Source organism: Erpetoichthys calabaricus, chromosome 1 (genome assembly GCF_900747795.2).
Source record: "Erpetoichthys calabaricus chromosome 1, fErpCal1.3, whole genome shotgun sequence".
NCBI classification, from domain to species: domain Eukaryota; kingdom Metazoa; phylum Chordata; class Cladistia; order Polypteriformes; family Polypteridae; genus Erpetoichthys; species Erpetoichthys calabaricus.
Window position 1 is genome coordinate 80,217,584 of NC_041394.2, and position 16,836 is coordinate 80,234,419.

The 16,836-nt window shown below is 35.8% G+C and overlaps 1 protein-coding gene across 2 annotated transcripts in view; it reads right to left on the reverse strand.

The window, feature by feature from the left end:
• The window catches only part of LOC114652364 (uncharacterized), a 105,239-nt gene that overhangs the window by 37,710 nt on the left and 50,693 nt on the right, over nt 1–16,836 (reverse strand). Inside the window, exon 1 of one of the 2 annotated variants that reach the window (XM_028802732.2) lies at nt 5,176–5,480. The exons of the other annotated variant lie outside the window; for it this stretch is intronic. The gene's annotated coding sequence lies outside the window, so the exon portion shown is untranslated. Of the gene's footprint in view, nt 1–5,175; nt 5,481–16,836 lie in introns of those variants that run through there. 2 annotated transcript variants of the gene reach the window in all.

Consider the following 16,836-nt stretch of genomic DNA (forward strand, 5'->3'; position numbering starts at 1 on the left):
TAATGCATTTTTTACTGGCTGTTCAAATCATTCTATATGTAGCTTTCAGTTAATTAAAAATGCTGCAGCAAGAATTATTTTAAGAATTCATAAAGTTCAATCATATAACTTCTGTACTTAAGTCTTTACACTGACTTCAAGTAAAGCTTAGGGCTGATTTAAAATCCTCCTTCTTACATATACAGCTGTAAATGGCCAAGGCCTTGCTTACCTATCTGATCTTATCATTACTTACAAACCAGAGTGCATGTTAAGATCTCAAGATGTCAGCCTACTAAAGATGTCACGGATTAACCAACTAACAGTGAGAGGTCAATCTTTTAGTTACAGGGCCAGGAAGCTGTGGAATGATTTACCAGCTTAGATAAGAGATGTCTCCTCAGTCTTAGCTTTTAAATTCAGGCTTAAGAATCACTACTTTAGTGATACCCTGATTAGAACTGCTGATTAGACATATCTCTATTTGTTAGTCATTTGTACAAAAATATAAGTATTACCATAATTGTGAACTGCTATTAACTCTCCTCTATTCTCCTTCTATTCTTGATGTCTTGCTGTGGTACTTGATGCCACTGCTCTACTGCCAGTCTTACTGTCCATGGAAAGACATCTAAGATTCTGGAAACTTTGAAATAAATGCCTAGAAAGATTTTCTCGTAATATTAGGCAGCCAGCACAGACCTACTGCAGAATGCCCCAGAGGGGGAGGTTTAGCAAGTTGGCCGATGACTCCAGGACTGTGACTGTGTCTGATATTGGATGATATAATTTTCTGTGTATTCACCCATGGGTTCTCCAGGTATGCCGCTGACTGAAGATTTGTTTTCCTCTCTTCCATTGTCAATTGGCCATACGATAATGCTAATGGACAGAAATTGCTAGGTTAGATTTGTGTTCATCAGTTTGGAACTACTTAATTTTACTGTTTATTTAACACAAATCTGAATTAAATTTAAATCTTCAGAGTTTGTTTAATGTAATAAATTAATTTAAAGACACTAACTCCCCAGAGGTCTTACAATCTTTAGGTGCAGAGAAAGCCTTTGATAGAGTTGAATGGGATGTCTGTTTACCTCACCATGTAGATTTGGGATTGACACTAATATATCTGCACAGATTTGATTATTGTACACCAGTCCTGAGTCCTTACTCAGACAGTATCTGACAGATGGATGATATACTCAGTTAAGACCATGTAAAGGGAACATAATCATAAAATATATGATCTAGCAAAGCCTTTGATCGATCATATCACTCACAGTTAAGGTCCAATCCCTGACATATTTTGTACAAATGTTTTCCTTAAAAAAGGTGTGTTTATGATGAAAAAAAAAATAAGATGAATTATGCTTTCTTTTGCACAGAGTGATAAAATGTGTACTGTGTATTATAAAGGACTGAAATCCATTCCTTTTTTAAGATGCTGATTGAGAGGTCTCCTTCCCCGTCATTACCTAAGATTGTCTAGACGTATTTAGTGGGAGTTAGTTGATGAAGCCTAGAAATACTACAGTTATTCTCCTCATTTGTGTCTATACTACAATCAATCATAGATACTGATGGAAGACTGGGGAAGCTGGGTATGTTCCTTTTGACAAAGTTTCTATATTGCAAATAGAAAAAATAGCATATTGCAGGAATTCCACATTTTAGATGTACTTATTTAAAGGATGCATGTATATTGTCAAAACAGAGGTCTCTGAATATTCAGATACATAATTAAAACCATGAATTAAATGCTGTAGGTTAAAGAGACATGGACTATACAATTATTGTGCAGAAGAGCAGCACATAAAATCATGTCTGCTTTTAAGTGCATTCTATATCGCTTTTATTTTTTTGTGTGTGTCATAACCTGACTGCTAATGAATTGGCAATAATTATTGATGACAGGACAACAAAGCAAAGCATTTAAAAAGAAATGTGAGCAGTGTCTCTGTTAAAGTTGTCTTACCTTCTGATTCATTCTACAGTCTCAAAGTACAAATATTTGCAAACCAATATTAAAACTGGAAGTTGGGTTATACCATGCTGCCATTTACATTAAATATTTGCAATACTGTCTCTTTTTAATGTTGTGTTCCAGATTAACAAAGCTTCACATGAAGTTAAGTTTTTAAAATAGATTATATTAATATACATGTGCATCATGTGAAAGAAATATCTAAAAAGAAGTGATGGGCTTTAGAAGGATATTCATTTTAACAATAATAACCAACTAAAGAGAGACAAAGAGCTGACCATCTATCAACATCAATGATAATCACTTTCTTTCATTTTGGAAAAGCTCAATTTAATTGGATTTTTGAATTTCATAGCTACTGTAACACCAAGACTTCTAAACCAAAATAATTAACGTGTTTCCTTGGTTAACTGAAAAAAGTATCCTATTAGTACAATTTGAATTTTAGGATAGAGGAAAATATGGCAAAGCTTGAAATACATGATGAATGAATTAGTCCATGTATAATTTGTCCTTAATATAAACAGAATAGTTATATTAAAGAAATATATTTGGCTTACACAGTATTTGATTCATATACCGTAAGTACAATTTTCCACAATATCAATTATTGGACTTTAAATGTGAATTATGCCATTAAGCAAGAGCCTCGTTAGGTGTTTTTTTGGATTGCTCTAAATTAGGATCATTTGGGGTGAAAACATTCACTTACGTGTCAGGCATTGTCAGACAATTTATTATTCCTATTGCTTTAATGACACCAGACAGGATAAAATTATGTAATGACAAATTCACTCTAATTGCTTACACTACATTATTTATGTGTTGGTTTATTTAGCTTACCTTCCATAATTCAGTAGGCAAATGATACTGTATACTATGTAAAATAAAAAAATGAGAAAAAAAATCAACGGTTTTACAGAATTTTTGTAAAATATATCAATGTTGTTCTGAAATAAACCTGCTAGACTTTTGCTTCTGCCCTGTTTTCCTTTTGATATTTTAATATATGCAAGGATTATTTTTATAATTGGCCTTGGTTCACTTATCTCACTGAAAAGGGTTGGGTTGGGGCTCTAATTTGTTGATTTTAACTTTGCAAATGTAAACTCTCTTCTGGAAATGTATTGATTGTATTGTTGTATAGTGCTTCATCTATTGTAATGTGATATATTATGTGTATTACACATATACATATACATACATATACACATATACATATATATTATATATACAGTATATATATATATATATATATATATATATATACAGTATATATACATATATATACTGTATATATATACATACACACACACACTCATATATACATATATGAATAACTAGTACAAACACTAAGACTAGACCAAAGCATTGTCTTTCCAACTTTATCTGATAATGCTGTAAAATATTTAGTTTCCAACAGACCTATGGACTTGTTTTACATTTAAGAATATGTTAGTACTTGATATTTATCACTTAGGATTTTGAAAAAAAAAACACCTAGCACATTCAGTTTGCTTCATTTTAGTCACAGTAACAATTAGCTACTAAACAGTTTAATTTCTGAGGCCTTGTTTTGTTAAGTAGTTAATATAAGGATTTGAGATGACAGGCCTGATCTTTCACTAGGGCCCAACAAATTAGCTCATACAATTTAATTCCTAGACTTCAGTGGTGTTATATTTGGGCGGAAAAATATATTTCTAGACATTAAACAGAATCTTTATTAAGTCAAGATAGAGTTAAATACTTAGAGACGTAGGTAGCCAAAATGTCATAATAAAGTGAAAAAGAAACAAATGCTTACATTCAACACAACCCTGATTCTAACCTCTCAGACTCATTACTAAACTTTTTTCAACTAGTCACTATCCAAATAGAATGAATTTCACCTTTCTTTAAAGTACAACAAAAAAGGTTAACACAAAGATGCTGCATGATGTCCTTGGCACATGTACATAATGGAACCTGCATGCTTATAACATGAGCCACCAGTAATGTCATTAGAAGTAAAATTTACAACAAAAATGTAAAGAAACAAGTGTACTAAAAGCATGCATAACTGTAAAGAACAGAAAAATGTACAAACAGAGCAAAAATGATTTTAATGGCACGAGATTTGATAAAAACAACATATAAATCCATAAACATTAACTGTATTAAACAATGGATAAAGCCTGATTTCTACATGTGCCTTAAATTAATCTTTAATAAGTGGTTCCTAAAAATGGACGGTTATTGAACAAACTCTGCTTAGAAAGTAAATTGTAGCAATCACTAAAAAAAGGGTCGCACATAATAATTTAATTGAAGAAATATGCAAAAAATATACTTGCTCACTAAATGATAATTATCCACTAACACAATGTTCTTCTATACTGTATGCATAAAGAAGTCATCTATCATCTATTTGTCTGAACTAGTTTGATACTGTATATTACAGGGTCATTCCAAAACCCTTGAGTGCAAGATAGTTTATCACTGGCATATTCACACACACATCCATATTTATTTGTCCAGGAGAAATATGCAAATGCCAGTGCAATTAACCAGCACATCTTTAGTATGTGGGGGGATTCCATTGGAGAAGATGAGGTAATTTTGAACATGGCGAAAGTCTGTGTAAGATACCCTCAGACAATGACTCGGTGGAGAATCGAACAGTTATGAATAAAGACAACTTATTTAAACCAGAAGTTTTTCCTTTCTGAAACACACCTGCTTGTTGCTTAAGAGAGAAGCAAGAAAATTCTATGGAGTTATTAAACAGAAATTAAATTCTTTATCAACCTGTCCTAAAGGGTATTTTGAAGGAATCTTTTGAAGGTTGCACATAGATATCCATTTTGGTTGTGAACTTATGCAGTCCTGTTAAGACAAACCAGCCATTATTGTCGGAGGATGACAGAAGACAATGAAAGCATTTATACAACATTGTACTAAATTCAGACAATAAAAGATTTTGCCGAAAAATGAGAAGTCTTTCGTCCAAGCAGTGCATAAAAGGGCAATGAAATGCCCCCTTGCATTAAACACTTTTCTGCATTGGATTGCTTTTATCTTAGCATTTCTTGCGAAAAGTTCCTTCAATTTAATTTTGTACCCTTGTACCTCCCCTTAATTAAGCCAATACAAAGTTTCTATCCACAACTGCATTAAATAAGTAACTTACTAAAGAATAAGATGAAAATTAAAGTACAATTTATCAATACCTGCTGCTGTTTGCCTTACATGACTTCCTGTACCAATTCATTTCTGTGCCAGTTCATCTGGAAAGCAGGATTACTAAAGAAGTAAGCAAGTGCAGTGAGGTTTCTTCTGTTTATTTCCTTAGCATATAAAGCCATGCCTCAACAAAATCCATGTGTCAGACATATAGTACTTCAGCTGCTAGGTGCAGACTATGAAAAACTAGTTTTATGGATGTTTACCCACTATCAAAAAGCAGTCCGTTCATACACTTTTTAGACAGCAGTTTAAATTTCTTCAGTTGACTGTTTCAGCAATTGTCAACCCAGGAAGAGTTATGTCATTTTCATGAGTATTTTCTGACTTTGATGTTTCTAAACCAACAGCACTTTTTTTTTCTCTGTAACTGTGTGATACGAGATGCATGTTAACCATTTGCTCTCTGGACAGGAGCAACTCTAGCAGTTTTGTTTCACAAATTGAACATTGTTTCACAATACTATACTACCAACAAGTATAATTTTGTTAAATAAGGAATAGAGAGGATGACTACAACACAACTTTTAAATATATATAGAAGACGTATACTGCCTGGCTCCTTGACTTTATTATTTCTAATATGAAATATTTAATCACAAACCTATTTGTTCATTCAATAATAAACATTAAATGATTTTTTACCTGATAGAAATATACTTTATTTTTCACCATTAGGGCAGCTATGTGGAACTCTGGCTAATGCAATCATCTTTTTTGTGGGATTTATACATTTTCAACATTTCTATGTATTTTCGCTAAATGGACTATAGGGCTGGATCCTGTATTATGCCTCATGCTACTCAAATGGGATTCACTCTATTACCCTGTATTAGAATAAGCGGGTTCAGAAAATTAAAGAATGAATCATTGAATGTGTGAGTGTAGGTATGCTCACTAGTATGCTGACATCCTGTCTAGTGTTGGTTCCTGCCTCGTACTTACTTCTGTCAGGACTGGCAACATCTTTCAGTGACCTTGAAATGGAAAAAAAAGCATGGTGGACAGATTTCAAAATTATGACATCTAAAATGATAGTAAAATCTGATGTAGTGCATTCAGGCATTAGTTTTTTTTTCTTCACTTTAATTTTTTAATTTCAGAGTGCTCCATTACATTCTCTTAATTTTGAAGATTGCTAATAATACATTACTTCCTGATGATGACAGGTGCACTACTGTGCTCCACACTACATTGACAGTTTACTAAAACAGCATACTTTGTTACTGAAAACAAATCAGCTAATACTATATCTGGGTTTTTTAAGCAAAAGAAATATTTATTAGTATACGAACTAAAATGTGATGAATGCAGAGAAAATACAATGTTTAAATGGGATGCAGTCTTTAGTTACGAGTATTTCCTACCATTAGGGTTACTCCAGTTCAATGGGTAATTGTGGACAAATATATGGATATAAGCAGTAGAAAAGTCTGGTCACTTATGTGAGGCACTTTGAGAACTACAGCAGTTTTACAGGAATTCTAAAAAACTGATTAATCTTTAATTCATATGTTTGATTTCATAAAGATTGCCATAACATTGGGACAAATGTAAAAAAAGAGGGAGAGATTTGCCCAATTAAATCACTGTGAGTTTCTGACATTTTACATTTGTAACAGTTTAAATTAATTTGACTTGTTTCTTAAAAGTTAATCTTCAGTAAATGTTTTAATCATCTGTTGTTTTCTGCACGTACTAATCCAAAGATACATATCACAACAGCAATTATCAAAAAACTGACAAAGCTGATTTGAAAAGTGTGTTGTTAACAAAACTAGTTATAAAAAATTGTAGAAATTAAAATATCCCGAATAATTATGGTATTCACTAATGTACATGGCACAGATACAATGTTTACATCTTTTTTTGTAATAATTTTATATACTTCATTTTACAATTATGGAATTTCGGTGAATAAATTTAGTAAGGCAAATCATAAAGTCCACGATGATCATATCATTCTTTATAAAAACTCTGCTAAAATCCCTCTCAAACCAATACAATTCTCCCATGTACTGCTAAATTGGGGAAATGTTCCCCCACTGGTACAAATAAAATTCAGGCCTTGATTGATATTAATGATTGATGTTTTGGCATGGCAAAAAACCTTCAGACTTGGGCATGGTGGCAACAAAAACGTACATATGGTGTCCCGGAGCTGAAATTCAAATCAGTCCTCAGAATGTCCTATGATCAATGAATGTTTATGTGTGCAAAATATGTGGAAGTGAATAACAGGGACTATATAATCAGTAAGCAATATGATTCTAATAGCAAACGTCCCTTTTTTAATTTTAAAAGTCTACAGCTCACTTAAGTAATAGGGGAGTCTGAAGGGTAAAAGATAGCAAATGAAAATCAACCCAATACATAATAACACCATAAATATGTATATATACATAAGTAATGTAGCTGTACGTGAGAAAACCCTACAGAGAATAACATGTCTAAGCAAAATGGATCCTGGCAATGTACCTGTTTTATGAAGATATTGTAAAACTTAAATTGAAAAAAAAAATTAAATCACTCAAATTACTGTACATGGCCTCCTGTTTATCTGTTACACAGAATGAATATAATCTAATTGAACCACCAGAGCCAGTACCTTTTCTTATTTATTATTAAGCCATCCTAGCAAAAATCTCTAAATGAAATCTCCAGATTAGCCTGGTATGTGTAATTGTGACCTTTGATGGTATGACATTTCACTCAGGAGTGGATCCTACTTCACAATCAGTGTTGCTGTGTTAACTGCCAACTCTCTCTATACCTGTAGTTGAAAATAAGAAGTCACTAAATGGATGAATGAGGGAGAAAAAAAGTAATGCCTCAGTGCAGATATCATACTTGAATGGCTCAACAAATTGGTGAGATCAAACCCTACACTGAAATTTAATCTAATGTGTACACCTGCAAGGATACATACAGTATTTAGGTAGGTTTCATCATTTAGGTAAAATAAAACACAATGTGATGGTGCCCAGCATGAAACACTGTGTAGATTTATGGTATTTCCATATAGTAAAATATTTTAAAGATATTAAGATGTATATTTCTGTATGTCTCAGTCTGAGCCAGTACTATCCTGATCACAGCCTCAGTCAAGGTTATTTTTCTTGGTATTCACCTCCCACATTATTCTGTTGTCACTTAGCCCGGTATGCCTTGTGCCGTTTCTCACTTTCTCCCCAACTTTCCATTACATATTCCGCACAGATGCCAGATCTTACGCAATATGTAAAATAACAATACCTGTTTACTGATGTGGCCTTTGAGCATAGTGTCTATTGTTAGTTCTTTGAGGTACCTCATTGTAAAGTGACAGTTGTAGTGAGTCTTAAGATGAAATCCTAACAACCATGCAATACCATAAACTCTGGTTTAAGCAATCATTTTAACACTATTCAAAGTAAAAGCAAAAAGGAAAGATATTTTCTTGACCTTGTTTCATTATGCTTCACATGTTCAGTGTAAATGAAACCAGGTTCTGAGCTAACACCTGCTTCTTAGGGCGGAGGGGTTGTGAATCTGTTATCTTACATTGTTTCAGTAAACCACGGGTTCAAAGACTATGCCATCTGACGACACTTTTTTGATAAGCTGTTATGAATACCATCTCCTTTTCTCTTTTCTTTTCTTAACAAAAGAAGTTTTCTTTCATTGCAAGAACTTTCCTGATGCAATCTAAGCTTCTTTAATTGCAACCATACATGGTAATATAATCAGTCCAGTTTAATAATATGTACTTTGCTGAAACAGACACCCATATTAAAATTAATTATTTTCTTACAGCTAACTACTTTAGATGTGCTGTATTAGTTTGCAGAATGATAACACACTTGAGTTGTTTGTGTCACTTAAAAAAGCCACAAAAACCTACCAGGAGCAATGACAATGAAACTGAATTAAAAATAAATCTTATTATAAATGTATATGTCTTTATAACAAAAGATAAAATATTGAGTAAGAAGTAAAAAAAACATCTGTTCTCTTCTCAATAGTAATTAATAGAAGCAAAGTAAAGCCCAAATGTTAAATTCAATCCAAATAAATATTCTATGTAAACTTTACCTTAAAAAACATAAAATAACTGATTTTATAAGCATTCACCCTATTAGTAATTCACAGAAAATGTCTCCACCAGCTTTACAAAGCAGGGCACTGGAACATACATGCTTTATAATTTACAGACTACCTCAAACTTTATACCTAATACACAATCTCAATTAGATTGTGTTGCAGCCTTTGACCAGGCACTTCACAATGTCATCTTTTTAGTTTTTGAGCCACTTAGTTTGGCTGCATGTCTAATCCATTTTCACCCAGGTCTCAGGCATTATGGAGACTAAGGCATAGTTTTGCCAAGGATTTCTGTGCAGTTTGCTGTATCCTTTTCAACTTTGTCTTCATAAGCATTCCAGGCTGTGACAACAAGACATCCTACAGCATAACGTTGTTATCACCATGGCTCATAGTATGATATTCTCCTCAGGATAATGGGCAACGGCAGACTGGAAGCAAATGCATGTATAATGCTTACTATTTAGGCTAAAAAGTCAATATTATATCTTATAAGATGCATTCACCTTCTTGCAGTTGATCTTGCATTTTACTATATATGATTTTTGTCAGCTTTAAGTTACAATATGATATTTGTCATGTCACTTAATTGTCACATATGGATTGACCAGCAAACCCATGGTTTTAAAGTACATTTCCTTCTACTCTTTACTTGATTGGTGCTTTTCAATATTGCATTACACTTCCTATTTGAATGATCCTTTGAATTCATGGTATAGTTTTTGTGACCATACTGCCAAAGTATTGGATCACTCAAAGATTGGGGTACTTAATTTAAATTCACATGAAACAAATTAATTATATACAGACAGGCTCCATTAGCACCTGAGCTTGTAAAGGGATAAATATTTGCTACGTTGATCTTTTCTTTAATAATCAGTTTAGGAGTATTTATAAAGTTTAAATTCTGATATATTCTGGATAGTAATAAATTCACATTTTTTGATGCAGTGTACTCTACAGCTCTATACACCAATTGATGTAACTGTCATCTGTCCATCTATCCACCTTTTCTTTTTCCTATTATGTGCCCACGGAAAACTTTTTGAAGTATGAGCTGTGGGTGTGTTTGAATATACAGTATGCCTATAAATAAAGTTAATATGGACCTTCTCCATACAGCTTTTTGGAAAAGAAGACACGGTTAAGTCAAGTAAAGGTCAGTGTTTCACATGAGTAACAAGACATAGCAATCACATACCTACACCTATCCATATCAATCATGTAGATGGGCATCAAAATGATCTTAGCCAGTTAAGGACACAATTAGGTCAAGATGGGGCAGAGAGGGGGAAACATAACATCATATCCTTCACATCTTCTACAGCTCTGTGATGGCCAGTGGGATTTTCTACATTGTAGTGTGCTGGGCTGGTAATATCCCTTAAAAAGAGGCCCACTAAATCTACAAACTACTTTAAAGGACATGGTCACTTATGGGATGCACTCTGAACCCCCTGGAGAGAGTAACAAAGGAGGGAATTAAAACAAAACCGAGTATCATTATGAAAAATGTTGTACATCCCCTCACTGACATACTAACACTAAGGACTTTCAGCCAGAAGTGTTTCTGGAAATGGCACTGGGGCTCCATTATACCAACAGCAATACTTCTGCATGATGCCTTATTGGGACTGTGACTGCCAAGTGAGGAATTTTCTTACTTTTTAGTTTTCTTTCTTTTTAGTTATTCTAGTGTGTGTTCAGACTGTAGTGTGTGTGTGTATATTTATCTATCTATTTATGCATTTTGTTTTATTTAAAGAGCTTCTGCAAAAAACCAAATGTTCCCCTGGGGACAAATAAAGTATCAAATTATAATGGTCAAGTACCTAGTGTCAGTAAGTTGTTAGCTGCAAGTGAAACTGAGTAGCAGAAATAATAGGTGAACAAAATTGCTAATTTTTAGTGTCTTTAAGAGCTCTATAGAGAAGATGTAGGATGTATCCTTTTGTTTCTCGTGTAAACCTATTATATGTAAATAATGAACTTATGCCAAATCTTATTAAATGCTGTCTCTATTATGTACATAACACTGGCTTAGTGATACAGTATATCTTTTTCTGTACCCACCATACTGCTTACTGTGCTTAGGGGAGGTCCCAAGTAAGTCCTGCTCACATCCTCTGCTGATGATGGCTACATTAAGCTCTTGAATCAACCACTGTTCAGATGCTGCAACTTTTGTTATTGTGACCTCACTGAATTCTTTTTGCTCTCTGTGGAAGTTTCAATACAGAGGAATGTTAAAAAAATAGTTGGGTATAAGCTATCTAAGCTATGGAAGCTACCCATTTGATAATGAGAATGGATTTATTTAAATGCCTTAGCTTTACAAAAAAAGAAATACTTGACTGTCTGTGAAAATGGTTGTGCTGTGCAGCCACAGACGACTTAAAGAAAATGGCTAAAACAAAACAATTGCCTTGGTTACATTTAAATTAATGCAATCCTGGGAACCTGGAAAAATCAAATAAAAGTGTTAAGTATTATGAGTTTATGTATTTTATTATTTTTGTTTCTTTGGAGTTATTATGTGTTATATTTTAAAGCATTCTCTATTATGTACTATCTTTTGAAATGTACCTTTTTTCCTTGTATTTGTGGGCGAAACCCCAGGAGGTAGTGACACCCTGACGTCACTGCTCCTGAGCTACCGCTCTGGCTATTTAAGTCAGTGGAGAAGGTTCAGGAGCAGGAGATCATTTTGTTCATTGTGGAATTTTGGGAGTACTGCTATTTCTGTTTGAATTTACTAGTTTCTGTGAAATTCTTGCCTGTTTTTCTTGGATTCCTACAGTTTATGTATTGAACGTGTTTGCTGTAGATTGCCTTTTAGGCAAGTCCTTTAACCTTTTTTCTGCTTTTTATGTTTTAATGTATGCTTAAGATATTTTATTGTTGTTTTGTTAGTTTTGAGTTATTATGTTTCACATCTTATTTTGTTGATTTTATATATGATTTTGCTGGTGTAGATTCTAATTTCCTGTAACCTTGAACAAGAGCATTGAATCCTCCTATAAGTCATAGATTTTCATTTTTTCCATTATACAGTTGCACGGAGTCAGAATCTGTCTTGTGCAAGGCAGGGAAAAATACCTGAGAGCTATATAGCCAAAAATACACATCAAAGGGAATTTAAAAATTCTGATGGCTTCAGTAGATACTGGTATAATGTATTTAAATATACTTTTAAGTTGTTCACTCTTGAATCGATTGAAGCACAGATTCATTCTCACTCACATTACTGCTGCCACCACCAAGCAAACACAAGAAAAAACAAGGCTTTTTCCTGCCCTATCTTCCTGTTTGCATTGACTTGCCAATCATGTTGAACCACACATTACTATGGGTAACATTCATAAAGGCTTACTTATTACACTTAATTCATGTGCAAGTTCATATACATATGTATATATATATATATACATATGTATATTCATAGCATTCGTAGTCTGAAACACAATCTGATTGTATGGGTGGTTACCTACCAGGTAACGCATGTGGCTGGTCTGCAAGTCTGCAAACATCCGCCACGCCCATCTCAGCTGCGAGAAGCAGATCATAGAATGTTACATAGTTTACTGCCAAATAATGCAAAGAGTATGCAACACGTATTTCATCCTTATTTGGGCTCATCAGGCATGCACACTCCACTGCACCCCTTGCGGGGATTGAACCTTGGACGTCAGCATCAGAGGCAAAGCCCCTTTATGTTGCACCATGGTGTGTGGTTCGTTCATGAGTTACCTGGTAGGTAACCACCCATACAATCAGATTGTGTTTCAGACTATGAATGCTATGAATGTAATTACTCCGATCTCCAGGCTGTCAAGTAAATTAACCACACGCCATGGCGCAGCGTAAAGGGGCTTCACCTCTGACGCTGACATCCAAGGTTCGATCCCTGAGAGGGGTGCAGTGAGTGTGTATGCCTGATGAGACCAAATAAGGGCGAAACACGTGTCGCGTACTCTTTGCATTATTTGACAGTAAACTATGTAACATATATATAAATATATATATATATATATATATATATATATATATATACATACTGTATATATATATATATATATATATATATATATATATATATATATATATATATATATATATTGTGGGAGATGGCCGGTCGTTCATCCCGGCCAATACCCCCAGGCCACTAGATTGAGCCCTCCCTGTAGCATGGAAGTGCCCCAAAGACCAGCAGGGAATCATGGACAATGGAGTTTTTATTCCCAACCCTGCTGGACACCGTGGGGCCCACCAGAGGACGCTGCAGGGAGGCTCAAGGACTTACATGTGCCCTATAACCTGAAGTGCGTCTTAATTACCGCAACAGAGGAAATGACGTACGTCCAGGATGAAGAAGGAGAGTTTTCATCCGACCCAGAAGTGCTAACGAGTCACATGGACAAGGGTTCAGGAGCACTTCCGGGTCATGGACTATAAAAGACTGTGGGAAACCCAGACGAGTGAGCTGAGCTGGGTGGAAGGGTGGCAACGCGTCTGGGAGTGGAGGATTGATTATTGTATTGGTTTATTGTGTATTATATGAGAATAGTGGAGTGTAGAGTGCTTGGTGCACATTATTATTGTAAAGTAAAGTCATATTGGACTTTTATCTGGTGTCTGACGTCTAGTCTGAGGGTTCAAGGGGTCGACAGTGCCTCTATTTTTCACAGTATATACAGTATATATATATAGGGTAGTCCAGATGTAACTATGCAACTTTTAATGCAATGCAATAATTGCATAATCAGATCTGGACCACCCTATAAATACATACATACATACATAAATAAATAAATAAATTACCTTTAAGATACCAATATACTGTTTCGGTGGTTTTTGGTTAATGTCTGCATATATATTATGTGCAAGGTGTGCTAAGATAGATCGGTAATAGTATGGACTTGCTTAATATTGGATTACAATGCCATATGGACATTACAAGCAGTTACCAGTGGATTCACAACATACTGCAGAATATAGCGAGGTCTCCAGGGGTTCATTGGATTATTGGGCCTGAGAGGTGACGCAGATGGGGTCGGAAGCGCAAGCAGAAGCATGGATGACAGACGGGCCTTCTGGTTAGACTAAGGAAGCAGCCGCATAAACTTCTGTGTTTGCGAATACTGCGTGATGGTCATTACGGAAACCTGGCTGCTTCCGCTTATTGCGGACACTGTAGGGGAGCTGGCAGGCCGTACAATCTACCGCTTTGACAGGAATGGAGACTCCAGCAAGAAAAAAGGTGGAGGTATTTGCGTGTATATAAACAATGACTGGTGTACAAACAGTAAGATTTTATACACACAATGCTCTCCTGATTTGGAAGCAATAACAATTTTTTGCAGAACTTTCTATCTACCAAGGGAGCTGACTACAGTGATCTTTACTGCTGTCCTAATACTAACATTAGCTTTGCTCTAGTCTGCCTACACGATGTGATCAACAAGCAGCAACAGGCTAATCACGATGGTGTACACATTGTGGCTTGCGATTTTAATCAAGCATGCCTAAAGACTATTCCCCAAATTTGTGCAATATGTACAGTGCTCCACCAGGGGGAAGAAAATGCCAGACCGTGTTTATTCCAACCTAAAGCACGATTACAGAGCCCTACCTCTCCCACATCTGAGCTTCTCTGACCATCTCTTACTGCTCGTCATCCCAGCATACACTCCCCTCTGGAGGAAAAATAAACCAACCATAAAAACTATCAAATCCTTGCCTGAGGGAGCCCTCTTGCAGCTACAGGACTATTTTGAAGACACAGAATGGCCCATTTTTGTACAATTAGGCTTAGAGGAGCATACAGAAACCGTACTAGGCTATATTAAGTTCTACACTGGTGTGGTTACAGTGGATAAACACATATGGGTCTACACTAACCAAAAACCATCGATGATGAGTGAGGTTCAGTCTCTGTTGAGAATCCGAGACAGGGCCCAGTACAGTGCAGCAAGAGCAAATCTGAGGAGAGGCATCAAAACTGCCAAGATGGCCTACAAGAGCAAGATAGAGGTACACCTGACAGATTATAACCCACAAAAGCAGTACACATGTGTCAATCTGTGCTGATGCCTCATTGGCAGAGGAACTAAATCTTTTCTTTGCCTGTCTTGAGGCACTGTGGTCTCACACTGACACTCTGCCCCTGCTGAATCCCAGCTGTGACATACTCACTTTTCAGGAACTTCAGGTGAGATTGGTGCTCAAGACAATGAATCAGACAAAAGCTGCTGGACCAGATAGCATACTTGGCATGGTACTTAAAGCTTGTGCCGACCATTTGGGAGGAGTTCTAACTAAGTTATTTAACCTGTCACTGACACAGGCCACCATTCCCCCCTGTCTTAAGTTGGCTGCCTCATCCCTGTCCACAAAAGTCAGTCATCAATAACCTTAATGACTACAGTACAGACCGATTGCATTAATGTAAACAGTCATGGAATGTTTTGAAAGACTTACAGCTCAGCACATTACAACCAACCTCCCTCCCACCATTGACCCTCACCAGTTTGATTATAGATCAAATAGATGCATGGAAGATGCCATTAGTACAGCCCCCCATACAGTGATGAGCCATCTGGAACACTCAGGGACCTATTTAAGGATGCTATTGTCGATTATAGCTCAGTGTTTAACACAATCATCCCTAGCATACTAATTGATATGCTGTATAATCTAAACTTTTTCCCCTCCTTCTGTGCCTGGATAAAGGACTTCTTCACTGGCTACCCACAAGCTGTTAGAACTGACTCCCACAGCTCCTCCACCCTCACTCTTAGCACCGGCTCCCCTCAGGACTGTGTACTGAGCCCACTTCTCTATGCCCTGTACACTTATGACTGTATATCTAATTGCTCCAGCAACACTATCATCAGGTTTGCTGTTGACTCCACTGTGGTAGGTCTCATAACTACAGTAGTGACAATAAGTCAGCATACAGGGAGGAGGTGCAGAAGCTGTCAGTGTAGTGCTCCAGGAACAATCTCTCACTCAACACACACAAAACTAAAGAGATGGTCATTGACTTCAAGAAGCATACAGCAGAGCCAGCCCTCTATACATCAACGGGGACCTGGTGGAGAGTCCTAGGAAATTACATTTCTGCGACTTCTCCGGAAAGTGGAAATGAAGGAAAAGCTGCTGTTGACCTCCTACTGCTCAACCATCGAGAGTGTTTTAGCATACTGTATTTCAACATGGTATGCTGGATGTACAGCAGCAAACAGGACAGCTTTGCAGAGGGTAATATCCACATCAGAGAAAAATCACTGGCTGCTCTCTGCCCTCCCTGGAAGATATCTCCAGTGCCCAATGCCTCAGAAGAGCCAGAAATATCATTAAACACTCTGGAAATCATATCTTTGGATGCAGAAAAAGCATTTGATATGGTTGAATGGGATTACCTGTTCACCACTTTGCATAAATTTGGGTTTGGCCCGAACATATGTGCATGAATCAAATTACTGTATACTAGTCCAGAAGCTTCGGTTTGTATTAACAACATTTTTCAGACTACTTCAAACTAGAGAACAGTACTGTAGTAG